This window comes from Pongo pygmaeus, chromosome 18, assembly GCF_028885625.2.
Source record: "Pongo pygmaeus isolate AG05252 chromosome 18, NHGRI_mPonPyg2-v2.0_pri, whole genome shotgun sequence".
In the NCBI taxonomy this organism is placed as follows: Eukaryota; Metazoa; Chordata; class Mammalia; order Primates; family Hominidae; genus Pongo; species Pongo pygmaeus.
Window position 1 is genome coordinate 31,969,955 of NC_072391.2, and position 17,277 is coordinate 31,987,231.

The 17,277-nt window shown below is 43.8% G+C and overlaps 1 protein-coding gene across 3 annotated transcripts in view; it reads right to left on the reverse strand.

Moving 5' to 3' along the window:
* ZG16 (zymogen granule protein 16) overlaps nt 1-11,082 on the reverse strand; it is a 71,980-nt gene extending 60,898 nt beyond the window's left edge. For all 3 annotated transcript variants that reach the window (XR_010124285.1, XR_010124283.1, XM_063654267.1), the window contains exon 1: nt 10,855-11,082. The gene's annotated coding sequence lies outside the window, so the exon portion shown is untranslated. The remainder of the gene's footprint in view (nt 1-10,854) is intronic.
* Nucleotides 11,083-17,277: the final 6,195 nt, after the last annotated feature.

The window sequence follows — 17,277 nt, forward strand, 5'->3', positions numbered from 1 at the left end:
TGGGAGGCTGAGGCACAAGAATCGCTTGAACCGGGGAGGTGGAGGTTGCAGCTGAGATCACACCATCACTGCACTCCAGCCTGGGTGAACAGAATGAGATTCTGTCTCAAAAAAAAAAAAAAAGCCAGACGTGGTGGCGTGTGCCAGCTAGTTGGGAGGTTGAGGCAAGAGGATCACTTGAGCCCGGGAGTTTGAAGCCAGCCTAGGCAACATTATAATGAGACTGCCATCTCTTAAAAAAAAAAAAGGGAGGAGGATTAAGAGAGTGGATTAGTGGTTGGCAGGGCTAGGGAAGAGAGGGGAATGGGCAGTGACTATTGGGCATAGAGTTTCGTTTCGGGTTGATTAAAATGTTCTGGATAGTGGCATAGGTTGCACAACTTTGTGAGTATACTAAAAACCACTGAATTGTACTTTTTTTTTAAGATAACATCTCACTCTGTTGCCCAGACTGGAGTACAGTGGTGCAATCATAGCTCACTGTGTCCTTGAACTGGGCTCAACCAATCCTCCTGCCTCAGCCTCCGCAGTAGCTAGGACTACAGGCACAGATTTTTTTTTTTTTTTTTTTTTTGAGACAGAGTTTCGCTCTTGTTGCCCAGGCTGGAGTGCAATGGCACGATCTCAGCTCACAGCAACCTCCGCCTCCCAGGTTCAAGCCATTCTCCTGCCTCAGCCTCTGGAGTAGCTGGGATTACAGGCATGCGCCACCATGCCCGGCTAATTTTGTATTTTCAGAGACGGGGTTTCTCCATGTTGGTCAGGCTGGTCTTGAACTCCCAACCTCAGCTGATCCGCCCGCCTCAGCCTCCCGAAGTGCTGGGATTACAGGCATGAGCCACCGCGCCCAGCCAGGCCCAGCTAATTAAAAAAAAAAAAACAAAAACCGAGTGTGTAGGCTGGGCACGGTGACTCACGCCTGTAATCCCAGCACTTTGGGAGGCCGAGGTGGGTGGATCACGCGGTCAGGAGATCGAGACCATCCTAGCTAACACGGTGAAACCCTGTCTCTACTAAAAATACAAAAAATTAGCCGGGCATGGTGGTGGGCACCTATAGTCCCAGCTACTCAGGAGACTGAGGCATGAGAATGGTTTGAACCCGGGAGGCGGAGCTAGCAGTGAGCCGAGATTGCGCCACTGCACTCCAGCCGGGGTGACAAAGCAAGACTCTGTCTCAAAAAACAAACAAACAAACAAACAGAAACGAGTGTGGTGGCACACGCCTGTAATCCCATCTACTCAGGTGGCTGAGGCAGGAGAATCGCTTGAATCTGGGAGGAAGAGGTTGAGTGAGCCGAGATCATGCCACTGCACTCCAGCCTGGGTGATAGAGCAAGACTCCATCTCAAAAACCAAAACAAAACGAAGGAAGGAAGGAAGAAAGTGAGGGAGGAAGGGAAGGAAAAATTATCAGAATTAATAAGTTACTTTGGCCGGGCTTGGTGGCGCACACCTGTAATCCCAGCACTTTGGGAGGCCGAGGCGGGTGGATCACGAGGGCGGGAGTTCGAGACCAGCCTGGCCAACATGGTGAAACCCCATCTCTACTAAAAATACAAAACTTAGCCAACTGTGGTTGCATGCGCCTGTAGTCCCAAGCTACTCGGGAGGCTGAGGTGGGAGAATCACTTGAACCCAGGAGGCAGAGGTTGCAGTGAGCAGAGATCGTGCCATTGCACTCCAGCCTGGGTGACATAGTGAGACTCCGTCTCAAAAAAAAAAAAAAAAAGTTACTTTCACTTTGTAGGATGCATGATGGATATATAGAATATATATAAGTAATAAAGTTTCTATGAGTGGAGGAACACCAGGGCTCCTGTTTCGTGGGAATTGGATAAAACCACACGGACACACATGGAGTGGTTTTAAGGAGAGGAGAGTTTAACAGGCAAGAAAAAACGGAGCAGAAAGAAGGAAGAAGCTCCCCTGTACAGAGACAGAGGGAGGGGGGCTCCAAAGCCAAGAGAGAAGACCACAAGTGCGGCGGATACCAGCCAGTTATATGAGTAGGCTGGAGTAGGCGGTGTCTGATTTGCATAGGGCTCAGGGGATTGATTTGACCAGGCATTTTATTCATGTAGCCCTTAAAAAAACTGGCCCTCCCACCCTAGCCTTTTAATATGCAAATGCAGGGTGCAATGATGTTTTACAGAGGTGGGGATATGTGAGGGCACCCATGTTGCCAGGCACATGTGGGGGCATGTCCTTGGGTGGTTCAGTTTGCACCATTTGGAGTTAGATGGCTTCTAGGCAAGAGGAAACAATTTGAGTTACAGTATTGAGTATACAGGGTTCAAATATTAATACAAGACATATAAACAAGAGACAGCTTAATAAAGGGGTTAAACCAATTCCATAAAGAAGACAGGAATTCATTAAAGAGGGATTGTAGCCACCTGGGGCTGAAGCCAGCATTTTCCCTGAGCCTGTCAATGATTTTGATTTCATCTTTAAGTACCTGTAGATTTCCCTCTACTTTAGTAGAGGTTTTAATCCAGAAGCAGCATGTTTCATTTAAAAGTGCATCACTAAACCCAGTAAAAAGTCCTGGCAGATTCGATGATAGTAACTTTTATGCTTCCTTTTCGTTAGTAACTACTATCCCTGCTATAAGGATAATAAGCAGAATACTACAGCAATGGAAACTGTCCAATATTTCAGCTTTAAGGTGCTACCGTGTATAACCCTATTGAAAATAGTGGGGTGAGTACAGCAATTCCCACAAGTGTGGTGTAGTAGATAATTTCCATTTAAAATTTTACTTGCCAAGATATAGAATTTCCCTTTGGGGGTTTATGAAGTTCTTTTGTTTTATTTTCCCAAACAAAGAAATCTCCAGGCTATGGGCACCCTACTCACTTTTTTTTTTTTTTTGAGACGGAGTCTTGCTCGGTCGCCCAGCCTGGAGTGCAGTGGCGCGATCTCAGCTCACTACAAGCTCCGCTTCCCGGGTTCACGCCATTCTCCTGCCTCAGCCTTCCGAGTAGCTGGGACTACAGGTGCCCGCCACTGTGCCCAGCTAATTTTTGGTATTTTTAGTAGAGACAGGGTTTCACTGTGTTAGCCAGGATGGTCTCAATCTCCTGACCTCGTGATGTGCCCGCCTTGGCCTCCCAAAGTGCTGGGATTACAGGCGTGAGCCACCGCGCCCTGCTTTTCTTTTTTTTTTTAAAAGACGGAGTCTCGCCTTGTCACCCAGGCTGGAGTGCAATGGCGCGATCTCGGCTCACTGCAACCTCCACCTCCTGGGTTTAAGCTATTCTCCTGCCTCAGCCTTCCTAGTAGCTGGGATTATAGGCGCACACCACCATGCCCAGATAATTTTTTTGTATGTTTAGTAGAGATGCGGTTTCACCATGTTGGCCAGGCTGGTCTCAAACTCCTGACCTCAGGTCATCCACCCGCCTCAGCCTCCCAAAATGCTGGGATTACAGGCGTGAGCCACCGCACCTGGCCCCTACTCACTTTTATTACCTGGCAGAATTTATAGGATAATTGCCCAGAACCAGTATGTTGATTCAGATTTTTACATTCTCCATTCCTTTTTTTTCTTCCAAGCTGCAGATCACCACTTGATTTACAGAAATAAACAGGTTTAGTCTAAAATGTAGGCAAAAAGCTTAAAAACAATTAATGAGACTAGGATTTAATGACAAATGTATGATAAGCTTTGGAGCACAATTTCTCCAGGTCTCATTTTTGGTAAAAACAAATTATGATAGGACCATGTGTGTTGTTTGTAGAATAAACTTTAGTTTTATACTTGGCCTGATTATTTGCATGAAGTGCAGCAAGAATGGTTATTTCTTTTTTCTTTTTTTTTTTTTTTTGAGACGGAGTTTCACTCTTGTTGCCGAGGCTGGAGTGCAATGGGGCAATCTTGGCTCACCGCAACCTCTGCCTCCCAGGTTCAAGCTGTTCTCTTGCCTCAGCCTCCCGAGTAGCTGGGGTCACAGACGTGCACTGCCACACTCAGCTAATTTTATATTTTTAGTAGAGACCAGGATTTCTCCATGTTGGTCAGGCTGGTCTCGAACTCTCAACCTCAGGTGATCCACCCGCCCAGCTTGGCTTCCCAAAGTGCTGCAATTACAGGCATGAGCCACCGTGCCCAGCCAGGAATGGTTATTTATATTATTTCTACATAGGCCTTTTGGATTGGCTTTGATGAAACTTTGTTCCACAAGGAATTTCAGATAAGACCTTTAAAGCCGAGCCCAACTATGGGTTTGTATCCTCAAATACCTGTGGGTTGGGTGATCCTCTCCCCTTGAGATTCCAAGATGAACTTGGAGCTCCCAGGCCTGTTAGAAAGTGACACTCTTTACTGACCATAGGTTAGGAACCCTGTGTGGGGACTGTGTAGTCTAGCTATGAGGCCAGTTCTCTCCAAGGGGCTTTTATTGGGTCTGCATGTCAAGCTTGATTCCTTAAAGGGAAACACACCCTTTCAGTGAAAGCCTTGGTAAAATAACCAGTTTTTCCAATTGTGTCCTGTTGACAAAGAAAATTGACTCTTATTGCACTGATGCAAACAACCTTATTGCCATAAGGTAAGAGTACTCACAGATAGTCTCCACGTTCTAGAGGAACTAGGCAGAGAAAAATAAACATGCTCCAAATTTTGTTCACAGGCATATATCTTACTCAATTATTTATTTTATTTTATTTTATTTTGAGATGGAGTTTCGCTCTTGTTGCCAGGCTGGAGTGCAATGGCGTGATCTTGGCTCTGCAACCTCCACCTCCTGGGTTCAAGCAATTCTCCTGCCTTAGCTTCCCGAGTATCTGGGATTACAGGCATGCACCACTACACCCAGCTAATTTTGTATTTTTAGTAGAGATGGGGTTTCTCCAAGTTGGTCAGGCTGGTCTTAAACTCCCAAACTCAGGTGATCCACCCTCCTTGGCCTCCCAAAGTGCTGGGTTTGCAGGCATGAGCCATGGCGCCCGGCACCTTACTTAATTATTAAAGGCCGTAAATAGTTCAAAATAAGTTTTTTTGACTCTGAAAAACAAAACAAGAATCCCTAAGTTATCTTAGGGACTCTCATGCATATTTGCAATATTCCAAGCAAAAGTTAAAAAGGTTGCTTTGGCCAGGTGCGGCAGCTCACACCTGTAATCCCAGCACTTTGGGAGGCTGAGGCGGGTGGATCATGAGGTCAGGAGTTTGAGACCAGCCTGGCCAACATGGTGAAACCCTGTCTCTACTAAAAATACAAAAATTTGTTGAGCGCGGCGGTGGGAGCCTGTAATCCCAGGCTGAGGCAGGAGAATCACTTGAACACAGGAGGTGGAGGTTGCAGTGAGCCAAGATTGCACCATTGCACTCCAGCCTGGGTGACAGAGCGAGACTCTATCACACACACACACACACAAAAAAAGCTGCTTTAACTTTTTGAGTGCAGTCCATTTAGTTAACTTTTGTTTTGCTTGATATTTGTGAATATGTCCATTCTTTATGAGTCCTGTATTTTTTATTCCAATGTTACAATCTTCAAAGCTATTAAAAACCTGCGTTTGAGAACACCTGTTAAAGTCCTTAATATAGCTTGATTATAAACCATTTTTTGAGAAGGAACAAAGCAAGACAACAATTGTTTGCGAATGACAAAATTTCCAGGATAGTTACAGTTAAATCTTTACAAATCTTTTATAACCTTTTTACCAAAAGACAGATTAGTGTTTTAAGACCTCCTTGCTATGCTTTTATTTCAATGCTCAATTTATGAAAAGACCATATAGATACTACGAGAGAAGACAGTGTAGTGTTTCTACCATGCATTTCATTGCAAGGCAACCCAAAGCCAATTGGCTTATTTTGGTAATTAGCCCATTCCGCATGGTAGTCTCATCTCTTTGTCGGGGGTGGGGATGTTTTTTAGGTGCCCAAGAGCATGCTTTTTTTTATTTATAACTACTATTATGCATCCTTTACAGTGTATTTTCTACCTAGTTATTACACATCAAAGCTCTTTTATAATGTGAAGTAATTTGATGCCCCCAAAACTCAAAACGGTAGATAACACAATACATAACAGAACAGAGCCTTTGGTTTTGAGAGGGAACTATCTGCTTTTAATTTTGGGGGTTTCATGAGGAAAACAGGTTTTTTTCCAAAACGGGGTTTGTGGCACCTCCTCTGTTTTTCCTAAGGAGTTCCATGCTGTCAGAAGTTATCTTAGGGACTCTCATGCATGCATTAAGAGTGGTTAAGACAAAAATGAAGAAAAATAATTCAGTTGACTGAGAAGAGCCTTTTTCCAGAAAACAAGATTCAAGAAGAGAAAAACATAAAGGCTTTTTAAGTATACGTATAACTTGAATATCCACTTTTAATTAAGCTGAGTGCTCTAAGAAAAGCCTTCAAAATCCCTTGTTACTTGACTTTAGCCATGCCAAGCAGTTAAGATTTTTGGCTTTTGAACTTTACAAAAAGTAACCTCACAGGTGAAACCAATGAGCCTTAATTAGGTTATGACTTAACCACAAGTGTACAAGGTATTTTCAAAGGAGTGATAGGCAGCTTTTGAAACTGTCATTGCAAAACTGTGACTGAGACAGTGAAAGAGAAGAGATCCAACCCAAATAACTCCATTTTGTTTCCAGCCCCCAAGCTGTCCTTGCCCATCCCTGGGTGTAGGCTGGACCAACTTTGGGAGGGGTGAGTTTACAGTTATTAAACTATAGATAGTTTATAGTTATTAAACTATAGATAGTTTAAAACAAAGATGATATCAGCCCTTTCTTAAGATATACTTCCCTCTTTCCTGGGGACCAGATCAAGAAACTAGCCATAAGATTAAAAACCAGGCTGGGCGCGGTGGCTTACGCCTGTAATCCCAGCACTTTGGGAGGCCGAGGCGGGCGAATCACGAGGTCAGGAGTTCGAAACCAGCCTGGTCAACATAGTAAAACCCTGTCTTTACTGAAAATACAAAAGTTAGCCAGGCGTAGTGGTGCGCACCTGTAATCCCAGCTACTTGTGAGGCTGAGGCAAGGAGAATCACTTGAACCTGGGAGGCGGAGGTTGCAGCAAGCTGAGATTGTGCAACTGCACTCCAGCCTGGGCAACAGTGCAAGACTCCGTCTCAAAAAAAAAAAAAAAATTACATATAGAAACCATGGCTTAGGAGCTATGCACTTGGAGGCTACAAGATTTTGACACTCCCTAAACTACTCTTAAAATGAGTGCTTAAGATATTTTGTAAACCCTGCCCTTGATGGATCAGCTGGCACCACCCAGATTGACAAACCGGCTTATCTGATTTTGTGGCCCTCACCCAGGAACTGACTTAGCACCAGAAGACAGCCACCATTATAAAACAGTGGAGACTCAAACAAAGTATTGCCACGTTACGGGTCATGTTTCCAAGGACATGAAACAGGATGAAGGCCTGTAGCCGTTTGTTAGTGACCATTTTGTTGGGCTCGCTCGAACGCCAGGCTTATGGGGTCCTAGGCCTGCATCCTAACCTAAGATACCCTTTCTTAGGGAAAGACATGCAAAGCACACCAGATTGTTTACAGCTTAAGACCAACCTCACAAATCTTTTTTTATTAATTAGAAATTTACAGAGAATATAAACAATGATCCTTATTATCACTTTTACCAGTTTGAACAGGGAGAAACCAAAAGCCCGTCTGGTAAGAAATGTTTACCCTTTTGTCAGCATACCAGGCTTGTGTGTCCCCTTCCCCCTAGCTCAACTCTAAGCCAAGCATTTTAACGTTTGGAAAATTAACTTTTCCCAGGTTGGAAGAACATTATAAAAGAGATAGAAGCCATTTTAAACCGTGAAAGAAGGAAAAACACCACAGAAAGGAGTTCCAATTAGGGTTGCCAAGAGGTATTGCCTCTTTTCCTATTGGAAATATTGTTTCCCTTATTTCTTTGCTTTCCCTATTTTTTCTTTCCCCTTTTGGCCTACTATAGGAGACCTATTGATTATCTCCAAAATTTTCTTCTGCTTGCAGAGCTGCCTGTTTTAGCTGCAGTTAGGGTTTGGCTTAAGAGCAGCATAACATTCCTCCATGAGAGGTTAAATACCTGAGTTAAATTTTGGAAACCTTCTGTATACCTATCAGGGTCATTAGAAGATTGGACGGGCGCAGTGGCTCATGCCTGTAATCCCAGCACTTTGGGAGGCTGAGGCGGGTGGATCATCTGAGGTCAGGAGTTCAAGACCAGCCTAACCAACATGGTGAAACTGTCTCTACTAAAAAAAAAACCCACGAAATTAGCTGGGCATGGTGGCGCATGCCTGTGAATCCTAGCTACTTGGGAGACTGAGGCAGGAGAATTGCTTGAACCCAGGAGGTGGAGGTTGCAGTGAGCCAAGATCACGCCATTGCACTCTAGCCTGGGCAACAAGAGCAAAACCATGTTTCAAAAAAAAAAAAAGAAAGAAAGAAAGTCTCCCTTTACTTGCCTAAGGTCCTATAATGAGAAGGGAACTTGAAGAGGCCCCAAATAAAGGAATCCTCAGGTGGTTCCCCTGGAACTGGCTTCTCTAATTTTGAGTAATCATTCTCTTTGGGCCTGCCTGATATGATTGCTAAAAAAGCTAGGCTGATATTGCAACACTTGCAGAAGTTTAGTAAAAAGGCCATGCCCAGCCGGGGGCAGTGGCTCAGGCCTGTAATCCCAGCACTTTGGGAGGCCGAGATGGGCGGATCACGAGGTCAGGAGATCGAGACCATCCTGGCTAACACGGCGAAACCCCGTCTCTACTAAATATACAAAAAAAAATTAGCCGGGCGTGGTGGTGGGTGCCTGTAGTCCCAGCTACTAGGGAGACTGAGGCAGGAGAATGGCATGAACCCGGGAGGCGGAGCTTGCAGTGAGCCGAGATCGCGCCACTGCACTCCAGCCTGGGCAACAGAGTGGGACTCCATCTCAAAACAAAACAAAACAAAACAAAACAAAAAACGCCATGCCCTTGTGTAAAAGAAAATAGGCCACTTTTTCTTCAAAGTTTCAGGGATGAAGGAGTACCAGTGCTTTAAAATATACTCGAGGGCAGGCATGTTATACATGATCTATTTCCCATCTAGAAAGAGAAGTAAGAATGAAAGCATTCTTTTAGTCTCCTTCCTTTTGGTATGTGATCCAGGATGGAGACAAAAGCAGTAGGGTGCGTTCCCCCAACTATCTTCTCTCCGTGGTTTCTGGATTCCTAGCACCTATTTAAATGTGCCGCCCATGACCTGTGACTGCAGGCGTGACCCTCCAAGCCATGACATCAGAGGAACTCAACTTTTGGGCCTTAGTTTAGTCATGCTTTCCCCAAGCAGTCTTAGTCCTCTGCCTTTTATTTCCCTTTGACCTCCCAGACCTGTGTGGCCTTTGTGCCTTCCTAAAAAAATGGATTTCAAGAAAAATCATGTAATTGGGCAAGACCCCTTTAAGGGAGGGGGCATGCTAGATTGAACTCTATATCCTGCTATTATGGCCTATGATAAAATATTTACCCATAGGAAAATGGTTCCGGTTAACTTCCAGACTTAAAATTTCCTTACTAATTAAGTACTATCTTAACTGGAGACAGAATAGGTGCCTTAAAAGAACGTAGGAAGCAAATGGCCATTTTTCTACTGATGGGACAATATTACGACTAAAATCTGGCTGCAGAAGACATTTTACTCCTAACGGTTAAAAGCAGAGCCTTCCCGTTCACACAAATAGCAGTAGAAAAGCGCAAAATGGAAAAGTTGCGAAGCTGCAATGTACCGTAGAGAACCAGCAATGTGTGTCATGAAGAGGATTTTTATTTTCATTAGGTGGCTTAGAAATACCACGTGCTCGCCAGACAAACCAGAGAGAAACGTTTATTGCGTTACTGGCTGCCGTGATTCACGATCTCTTCTAACAGACCTGTTTCCCTGAACTGTGAAGATTCCTGCACATTAGACACACAGAGAAGGTAAGAGACCATGGATAGAGACAGAAAGAAAGTTGGCCACAGGATAGTTGAGGATTCCCTGCCAACACCCGGCTGACGGAGGCTGCGTCCGATCCAGAGGCCTCTGAATCATGCCAGAGTGTGCCCTGACCAGACATTCTCAGTCGCCTCAGAACTTTTCCCAGCCTCGCATGATGGCAAGGTCTCCCCGTGAAAATGTGGAGTATGATGAGGTTTCTCTTCAAATAATCTCATCAATCTTTTGTTCTTTAATTTATAGTACCCCCTCCTTTTTTTCTCCTTCTTTCTCCTTTTTTCTGTTTTGCCTTTGTTAGATGCCCAGGCACACCACAGTACCAAGTGTTATGAGTACCAGCTCACATTCCTTTCCTTATTTGGAAAAATGACTAACTTTCTAGCTCATTACGGACACCCCTTCCCCTTCCTCTCCACTTGATTTTACGTGCCCACCGTATCTTAAAAAATGAAATGTTTAGCCAACCAGGATTAGTTTAGATTGTACGACCCAACCCCAGCCAATGGGGAAAGGGTACAGGGGCAGGACTTGCATCGGGAATAAAGGCTCTCATGTCCCTTTGTTCAGGTGTGCTCTCAATGGCAACTGGCCAAGGAGGCAACCCTCTGTGCAGAAGTAAAATTGCTTTGCTAAGAATCCTTTGTTCGAGTGTTCAATTTCCTTAGGATTTTGAGCGTTATCCCTAACAAAAAGAAGCTAGTTCAAACATGGCCAACATTCCCAGTACGTGGGTAATGGGGGATTCTCCATGTTCTTCCCAGCAAGCCTCACATCCGAGTCTTTAGTAAGGCAGCCAATGCTAAACGTATGTATTAGGCTGATAGACGCCCGTTTGATTTATTTTAATATAGAGGCTAAGAGTGCCTCGTAATGATAGAACAGATTTTAGGATTGCTCCCATACTCACCACTACAACGAAGGCTGTACTTTGGATTTTCCTGGCCCATGCACCAAAATGATACGGCTCTGATGAGTGGAGGAGCACCAGGGCTCTTGTCTCATGCAAATTGGATAAAATGACACAGATACACGTGGAGTGGTATTAAGGAGTGGAGAGTTTAATAGGCAAGAAAGAAGGGAGAAGAAGAAAAGAAGAAGGCACCCCTGTACGGAGACAGAGGGAGGCGAGGCTCCAAAGCCAAGAGAGGAGACCACAAATGCGGGGCATACCAACCAGGTATATGAGGAGGCTGAAGAAGGTGGTGTCTAATTTGCATAGGGCTTAGGGGATTGGTTTAACCAGGCATGTCATTCATATAGCCCACAAAAAAACTGGCCCTCTCACCCTAGCCTTTTAAGATGCAAATGCAGGGCACCATGATGTTTTACACAGGTGGGGATATGTAGGGGTAGCCATGTTGCCAGGCACATGTAGGGGCAAGGGCAAGAGGACAACGATGGGAATCGCCATGTTTGGGTGGACCCAGTTTCTAATGGTCTGCATTTGCATATCAAATGCTGCTGGCTGGGCTCTAAGAGCCAGGGCTTTCCTGGTAAACCAGAAATGTTTCTGGAGTTGCTTTAAAAGAAACAACTTTCCAAGGACCTCTTTTCCTCTCCGTCTGCCTAAAGTAATTTTTTAATAACTTCTATAAGTACATGAAAAGATGTTCAACATCATCAATCATTAGGAAAACACAGATCAAAACCACAATTAGATAATGCATCACACTCACTAGGATGGCTATAATTAAAAGACGGACAATAACAAGTGTTGACAAGGATGTGGAGACATAGGAACCCTTGTGCATTGAAAACCAGTGTGGCAGTTCCACAAAAAGTAAAACATGACTTTTTTTTTTTCTTTGTTTTGAGATGGAGTCTCACTCTGTTGCCCAGGCTGGAGTGCAGTGGTGCAATCTCTGCTCACTGCAAGCTCCACCTCCTGGGTTCACTCCATTCTCCTGCCTCAGTCTCCCAAGTAGCTGGGGCTACAGGCGCCCACCACCACGCCTGGCTAATTTTTTGTATTTTTAGTAGAGACGGGGTTTCACCATGTTAGCCAGGATGGTCTGGACCTCCTGACCTCGTGATCCGCCCGCCTCGGCCTCCCAAAGTGCTGGGATTACAGGCGTGAGCCATCGCACCCAGCCAACATGATTTTCTAATTCTATTCCTAGGTATACACCCAAGAGAAATTGAAAAAGTGTTCCCACACCAAACCAGTACATGACTTTTCGTAGCAGCATAATTCTTAATAGCCAAAACGTAGAAACAACCCACATGTCCATCAACTGAAGCATGGGTAAAGAAAATGTAGTATATCCATGCAATGGAAACCATTAAAAGGAATGAAGTACAGACAACATGGATGACCCTCAGAAACACGCTGAATGGAAGAAGCCAGGCATGAAAGGTCATGTGTTATATGATTCTGTAGCAGGACGAGCTGCAGACAAAACCTCTCAGACACCAAGTGGTAGAAGGAAAGTCTTTATTCAGCTGGGAGCATCAGCAAGCTACTGCCTTAAAATCTGAGCTCCCTGAGTGTACAATTTCTGTCCCTTTTAAGGGCTCACAACACTAAAGATTTCACATTAAAGGGTCATGATTGATTTGAGCAAGCAGGCGGTACATGGCAGGGGCTGCATGCACCGGTGGTCAGAGAGAAACAGAACAGGGCAGGGAGTTTCACAGTGTTCTTCTATACAGTGTCTGCAATCTATGAATAACATTGGTTTCTAAGTTATGAGTTGATTTTTAACTACTGGGTTTAGGCCAGGCAGGCCCAGGCCTTGTTTCGGGCCTGGCGCCGGGCTGCCTGTCTTTGGTTTTACTTTCTTGTTGTTTTTTCTTAAAATAGGTACTGAGTACAAAACAATATAAAACAATATGAGAAGGTCTCTCTCTTCCCTCATTTCCGCCCTTTGAGACTCTCACTTTTTATTAGTGGGAGTTCTCACTCTTATTTTTGCTACTTATGTCTTTTTGTGCAATAGATTGATAGTGATTTATATAGTATGCCTGTGCTGAAGCATTTTGGTGAACTAAGGAAGCGACAAAGTTTTTTATCATTTGGAGAAATACAGGTGTCACACAAGGGAGTAGTAAGCAGGTTCTTATTACTATTATTACTCTTATTATAAGAGTTTTAAATCTTCCTATTGCTGGGAACCAATTTCCAAACATGGCTCCTGGATTGAGTCCGTGCCACACTTGCATGGGTACATGTGCCAGTTTTGTTATATTTTTAACTATATCCTCAACTACTTGCCCCTGATCATCTATGTGTAGGCAGTAATTAGTAAGGTTAAATTTTTCACAAACTCCTCCTTCAGCTGCTAGCAAGTAGTCAAGAGCTAGTGTATTTTGATAGACAACATTTCTCATCAGAGTCTCTTGCCGGGCAAGAACAGTCCAGGCTTGACCGGTTTGATTAGTAATAATTTCTAAAACGGCTTGCAACCATATGATTCAGTTGAGCATGTAGATGGAGGTTCAATATCCTCATGAGCCATCTTATGCCTAAGTGGCAGGTCTATAGTATTGTCTGATTCGTTTAGGAGGCCATTTATTATTTTTCTAATCACCTATGGCTATGCTTCATTTTTCGCGGGAAGCACAGACAGGGAAGCCTAGAAGTTCACCTGTTTTTATGGGCAGTAAGAAGAAAGATGGCTTAATGGTGCCAATTACACAGCTACCTGTCTACTGATCAGGCAGCTTAGCATAAGCTCTGTGTCCACATATCCAATATAACCCAGTGGGGGCCGTCCAGTCCCAGTGGAATTCTGGGTGGGCCTAAACAGTCTGCAACTTTGGAAATTTACTGAATGGATTTCTTTCTGTGTAACTGGAACTCTACCATGTAACTGTTTTTGTGGTACCATTATACAGCTTTTGCCTAAGACAACTAAGCCACTCTACAGGATGAGTGAATCCTTTCCTTTTTCTAGCTATGCAATATTGTCTAATAATTGAGACTTTTAGAACTTAAAGATTGTCAGGGTGGTTCTTTTGGGCTGGGAATTCATCAGGAACTTGGTCTGTAGGAACTAATTCTCGGGCTTCCCATGGCCATTGATCTCCTGTTACAGTTCCTCCACAAACATAACACGAGGTGACTTGCAGAGACTGTGCTACATGTTTGGCTAATTGCAAAAACAAATTTTTAGTTTTTCCTGGAATCTCAGGTACTGGCACATTTAGTTCATCATATAAAGTCTGAAATATGGTTCTGGAGAGCATTCTTGAACCTCTCCTTTTATTAGGATGCTTACACTAGGATCTAGTCCTTTTTTATCAATGCCTAATGTTACATATTTTTCTGTATTTCACTTTGGGTCTGAGGAGTTTATTATTAACAATTCTAAAAGGTTGCAGCACCTTCTCGTGCAGGAGGGAGGGGCTGACTTTTCCTTTTTGGAGCCAAACAGGATCTTTTTTATCTTTTTTTTCTAAGTAGCCTAAATGACACACAACCAGTATTGACACATCTCACATAAATATGATTTTCTTATTTTCTGCTGTGCAATTTTTTTTTCAATTTAGAGAACCGCATCCTATTCTACGCTGCTTACTACCAATAGCAGCACAAGCATCAAATTTTAAGGTTACATTTTTGGGGACCCCTCTTTCTTCTGTTCTAGCTATTACCTTACTTGTGTCACCTAGAAAAGGACCAGTCCTTAATTTCATTTTAAAAACTGTGATCATGGGAGGCTTAAAAATGGTCATAACACACATCAGGTTGGTTATTTCCTGGGCTACTTACCTTGGATAGAATAGCATTATACAAACAAGTTTCTTTTAGAGTCCTGGTACACTTATAATAATCATAAAATAATAGGACTGTAGCAATCTTTTGTCCTGCCTCAGTGACTTGATGTATATACTGGAAACAGTTCTCAGTCTGAGGAAGGTCAGCTGAAGTCTTTACTGTACAAGTCCAAATTTTAAGGAAAATGAGTCTCGCGATGAGTTTCCTCATGCTTCAGCCGTGCGTGGACCAATCAGCTTCCGGGTGTGACTGGAACAGGGCTTGTCGTCTTCTTCAGAGTCACTTTGCAGAGGTTGGTGAAGCTGCTTCCATCCACGTACAGCTCCCAGTCTACTGATGTTTAAGGGTGGTCTCGGAGGTTGGGCCTACTAGAATAAACTGAGTCCAATACCTCTACACAGTTTATGTTTAACTGGGCTCTCTGATACCAGGAGAAAGGTGATGGGGTTAGGGTGTTGCAAACTTTAATGGTTTTGCAGGGATTTTCACAGAGCAAGCTTTGTTATCTAGTTAGTCTAGCATTCATTAGCTAATGGTGTCCTGTGGTATTTATTATTTTATTTTATTTTATTTTATTTTTGAGACGGGGTCTCACTTTGTCACCCAAGCTGGAGCGCTGTGGCGTGATCTTGGCTCACTGCAAGCTCCACCTCCCAGGTTCACACACCATTCTCTTGCCTCAGCCTCCCAAGTAGCTGGGACTATAGGCACCCACCACCATACCCAGCTAATTTTTTTGTATTTTTAGTAGAGACGGGGTTTCACTGTGTTAGCCAGGATGGTCTCAGTCTCCTGACCTCGTGATCCATCTGTCTCGGCCTCCCAAAGTGCTGAGATTACAGGCGTGAGCCACGGCGCCCGGCCGTCCTTTGGTATTTATTAAAATCACTACAGCATGGGGGAACTTTAGGTTTTGCCTAAGAGTTAGCTTATTTGCTTCTTGTGCTAACAGGGCCATTGCTGCCAGGGCCCTTGGACATGGGGGCCAGCCTTTGGAAACCCCGTCTAGTTGTTTTGAGAGATAGGCCACTGGCCTTGGTCAGGGACTTACAATCTGGGTTAAAATTCTAACTGCCATTTTTTCTCTTTCTGACACATATTGTGTAAAGAGTTTTGTCAGGTCAGATAGCCTCAGCGCTGGGGCTGACATGAGTTTTTCTTTTTCTTTTTTTTTCTGGTTGATGAAATGCCAGGGTGAAAGACATAGCCAAATGGACTAAAGTACAAGTGCCACTCCAGTTATTCGGCAGAGTGCCCAGTAAAGGTCCACCACAATACCACCACACATCGGCTCAGTGATGAACAAGGGCTGACTGACTGATAAGCTCTTGAAAATTCTTAAGCTCACTGCATCCTTTCAGGTCTCCAAGGAATGCTAAGTCTCCTCGCTGCTGTGAGAGAACACGAAGTGAACTTAGTGTTGGGAGACTGTTTTTTTAGTAGTACTCAGGAGGCCTTATTACTTTTAAATTATACAACAATTTTGGCATAAAATTGTTTTATAACATTTTTTCTTTTACGACTTTTGCAGACAATTTTTTAACATGTCTTAACTTTTTGACTTATTACAAACTTTTTTTCTTTAAACAACCGTTAATTTATTTCAGGACAAGAATTTATTATATAACACTCTTTTTACATAAATTCTGCCTCCCCCCCTTTTTTTTTCCTTTTTTTTAAAGCGAACTTTCTTTATGTCTTTGGACTAGACTGTCTAAGGCCACAAGATTAGAAGTTATCATAATACATGTTACACTGTTAACTTTCAGCAAACTTCACTTTTGTTGAAAACCTTGTAAGTTTGGATTTCAGTTATCCTTTGCTATTAATAAGACCTTGTTTAGTCTAAATTAACTTAGAATTGGTATAGGTGGCCTCTTTTTCTCTCTGCTGGTCTTTCCTTGCCTCTGCCAGCTGCTTATGCTGCTGTTCTCTTAACTACTGTTGAGGGGGAAGGGGGGTCTAAAACCAGCTGTAACTGTCTATGTACGGAAACTGGTCTGGGTGCCTTGGCTTACAGGTTACCTTGTATCATACCTTTGAAACAAGGGACCTGTCCAGGCTTCCTTCTGATGGCCAACCCACCTCTAATGCTGGCCAGTCTATTCACACAAAGTTCTAAGTTTTCCTGGTGTCGCAGTAACACCGTAATCTCCCTTAAATTCTTTCTTGAAATTTTTTTTTCACATAGTTCCTAGTGGGGTGGGCTTATTTGTGCCTGACCCATGCTTCTTCGAGACAAAACACCACGCTCACACCACACGCACACCACAAAACAAAAAACAAGTAAAAAGGGCACACACACACTTTTGCAGTTTACACCAAACCAAAATCAAAACCAAAATCAGAGTATCCAGAAATCCAAGCCAGGTCAAAACCAAAACCAAAGTGTCACGCAATCTAAGTCAAGTCAAAACCAGAACAAAAGTGCCAATGCAGGCACGCCATGGGTGGTCAGGCCACGCTTCCACTCAGATGGAGTGGGGCAAGTTCCAAAGACTAGTCTTACCAAGTTTCAGATGTCCCGACTCCAAGTGCCAGTTCCTTCCTGGTGTTCAGCCACTGTGTTAATCCCCTGCGGGGGCCTGCTACATGCTGCTCTGGCAAGGC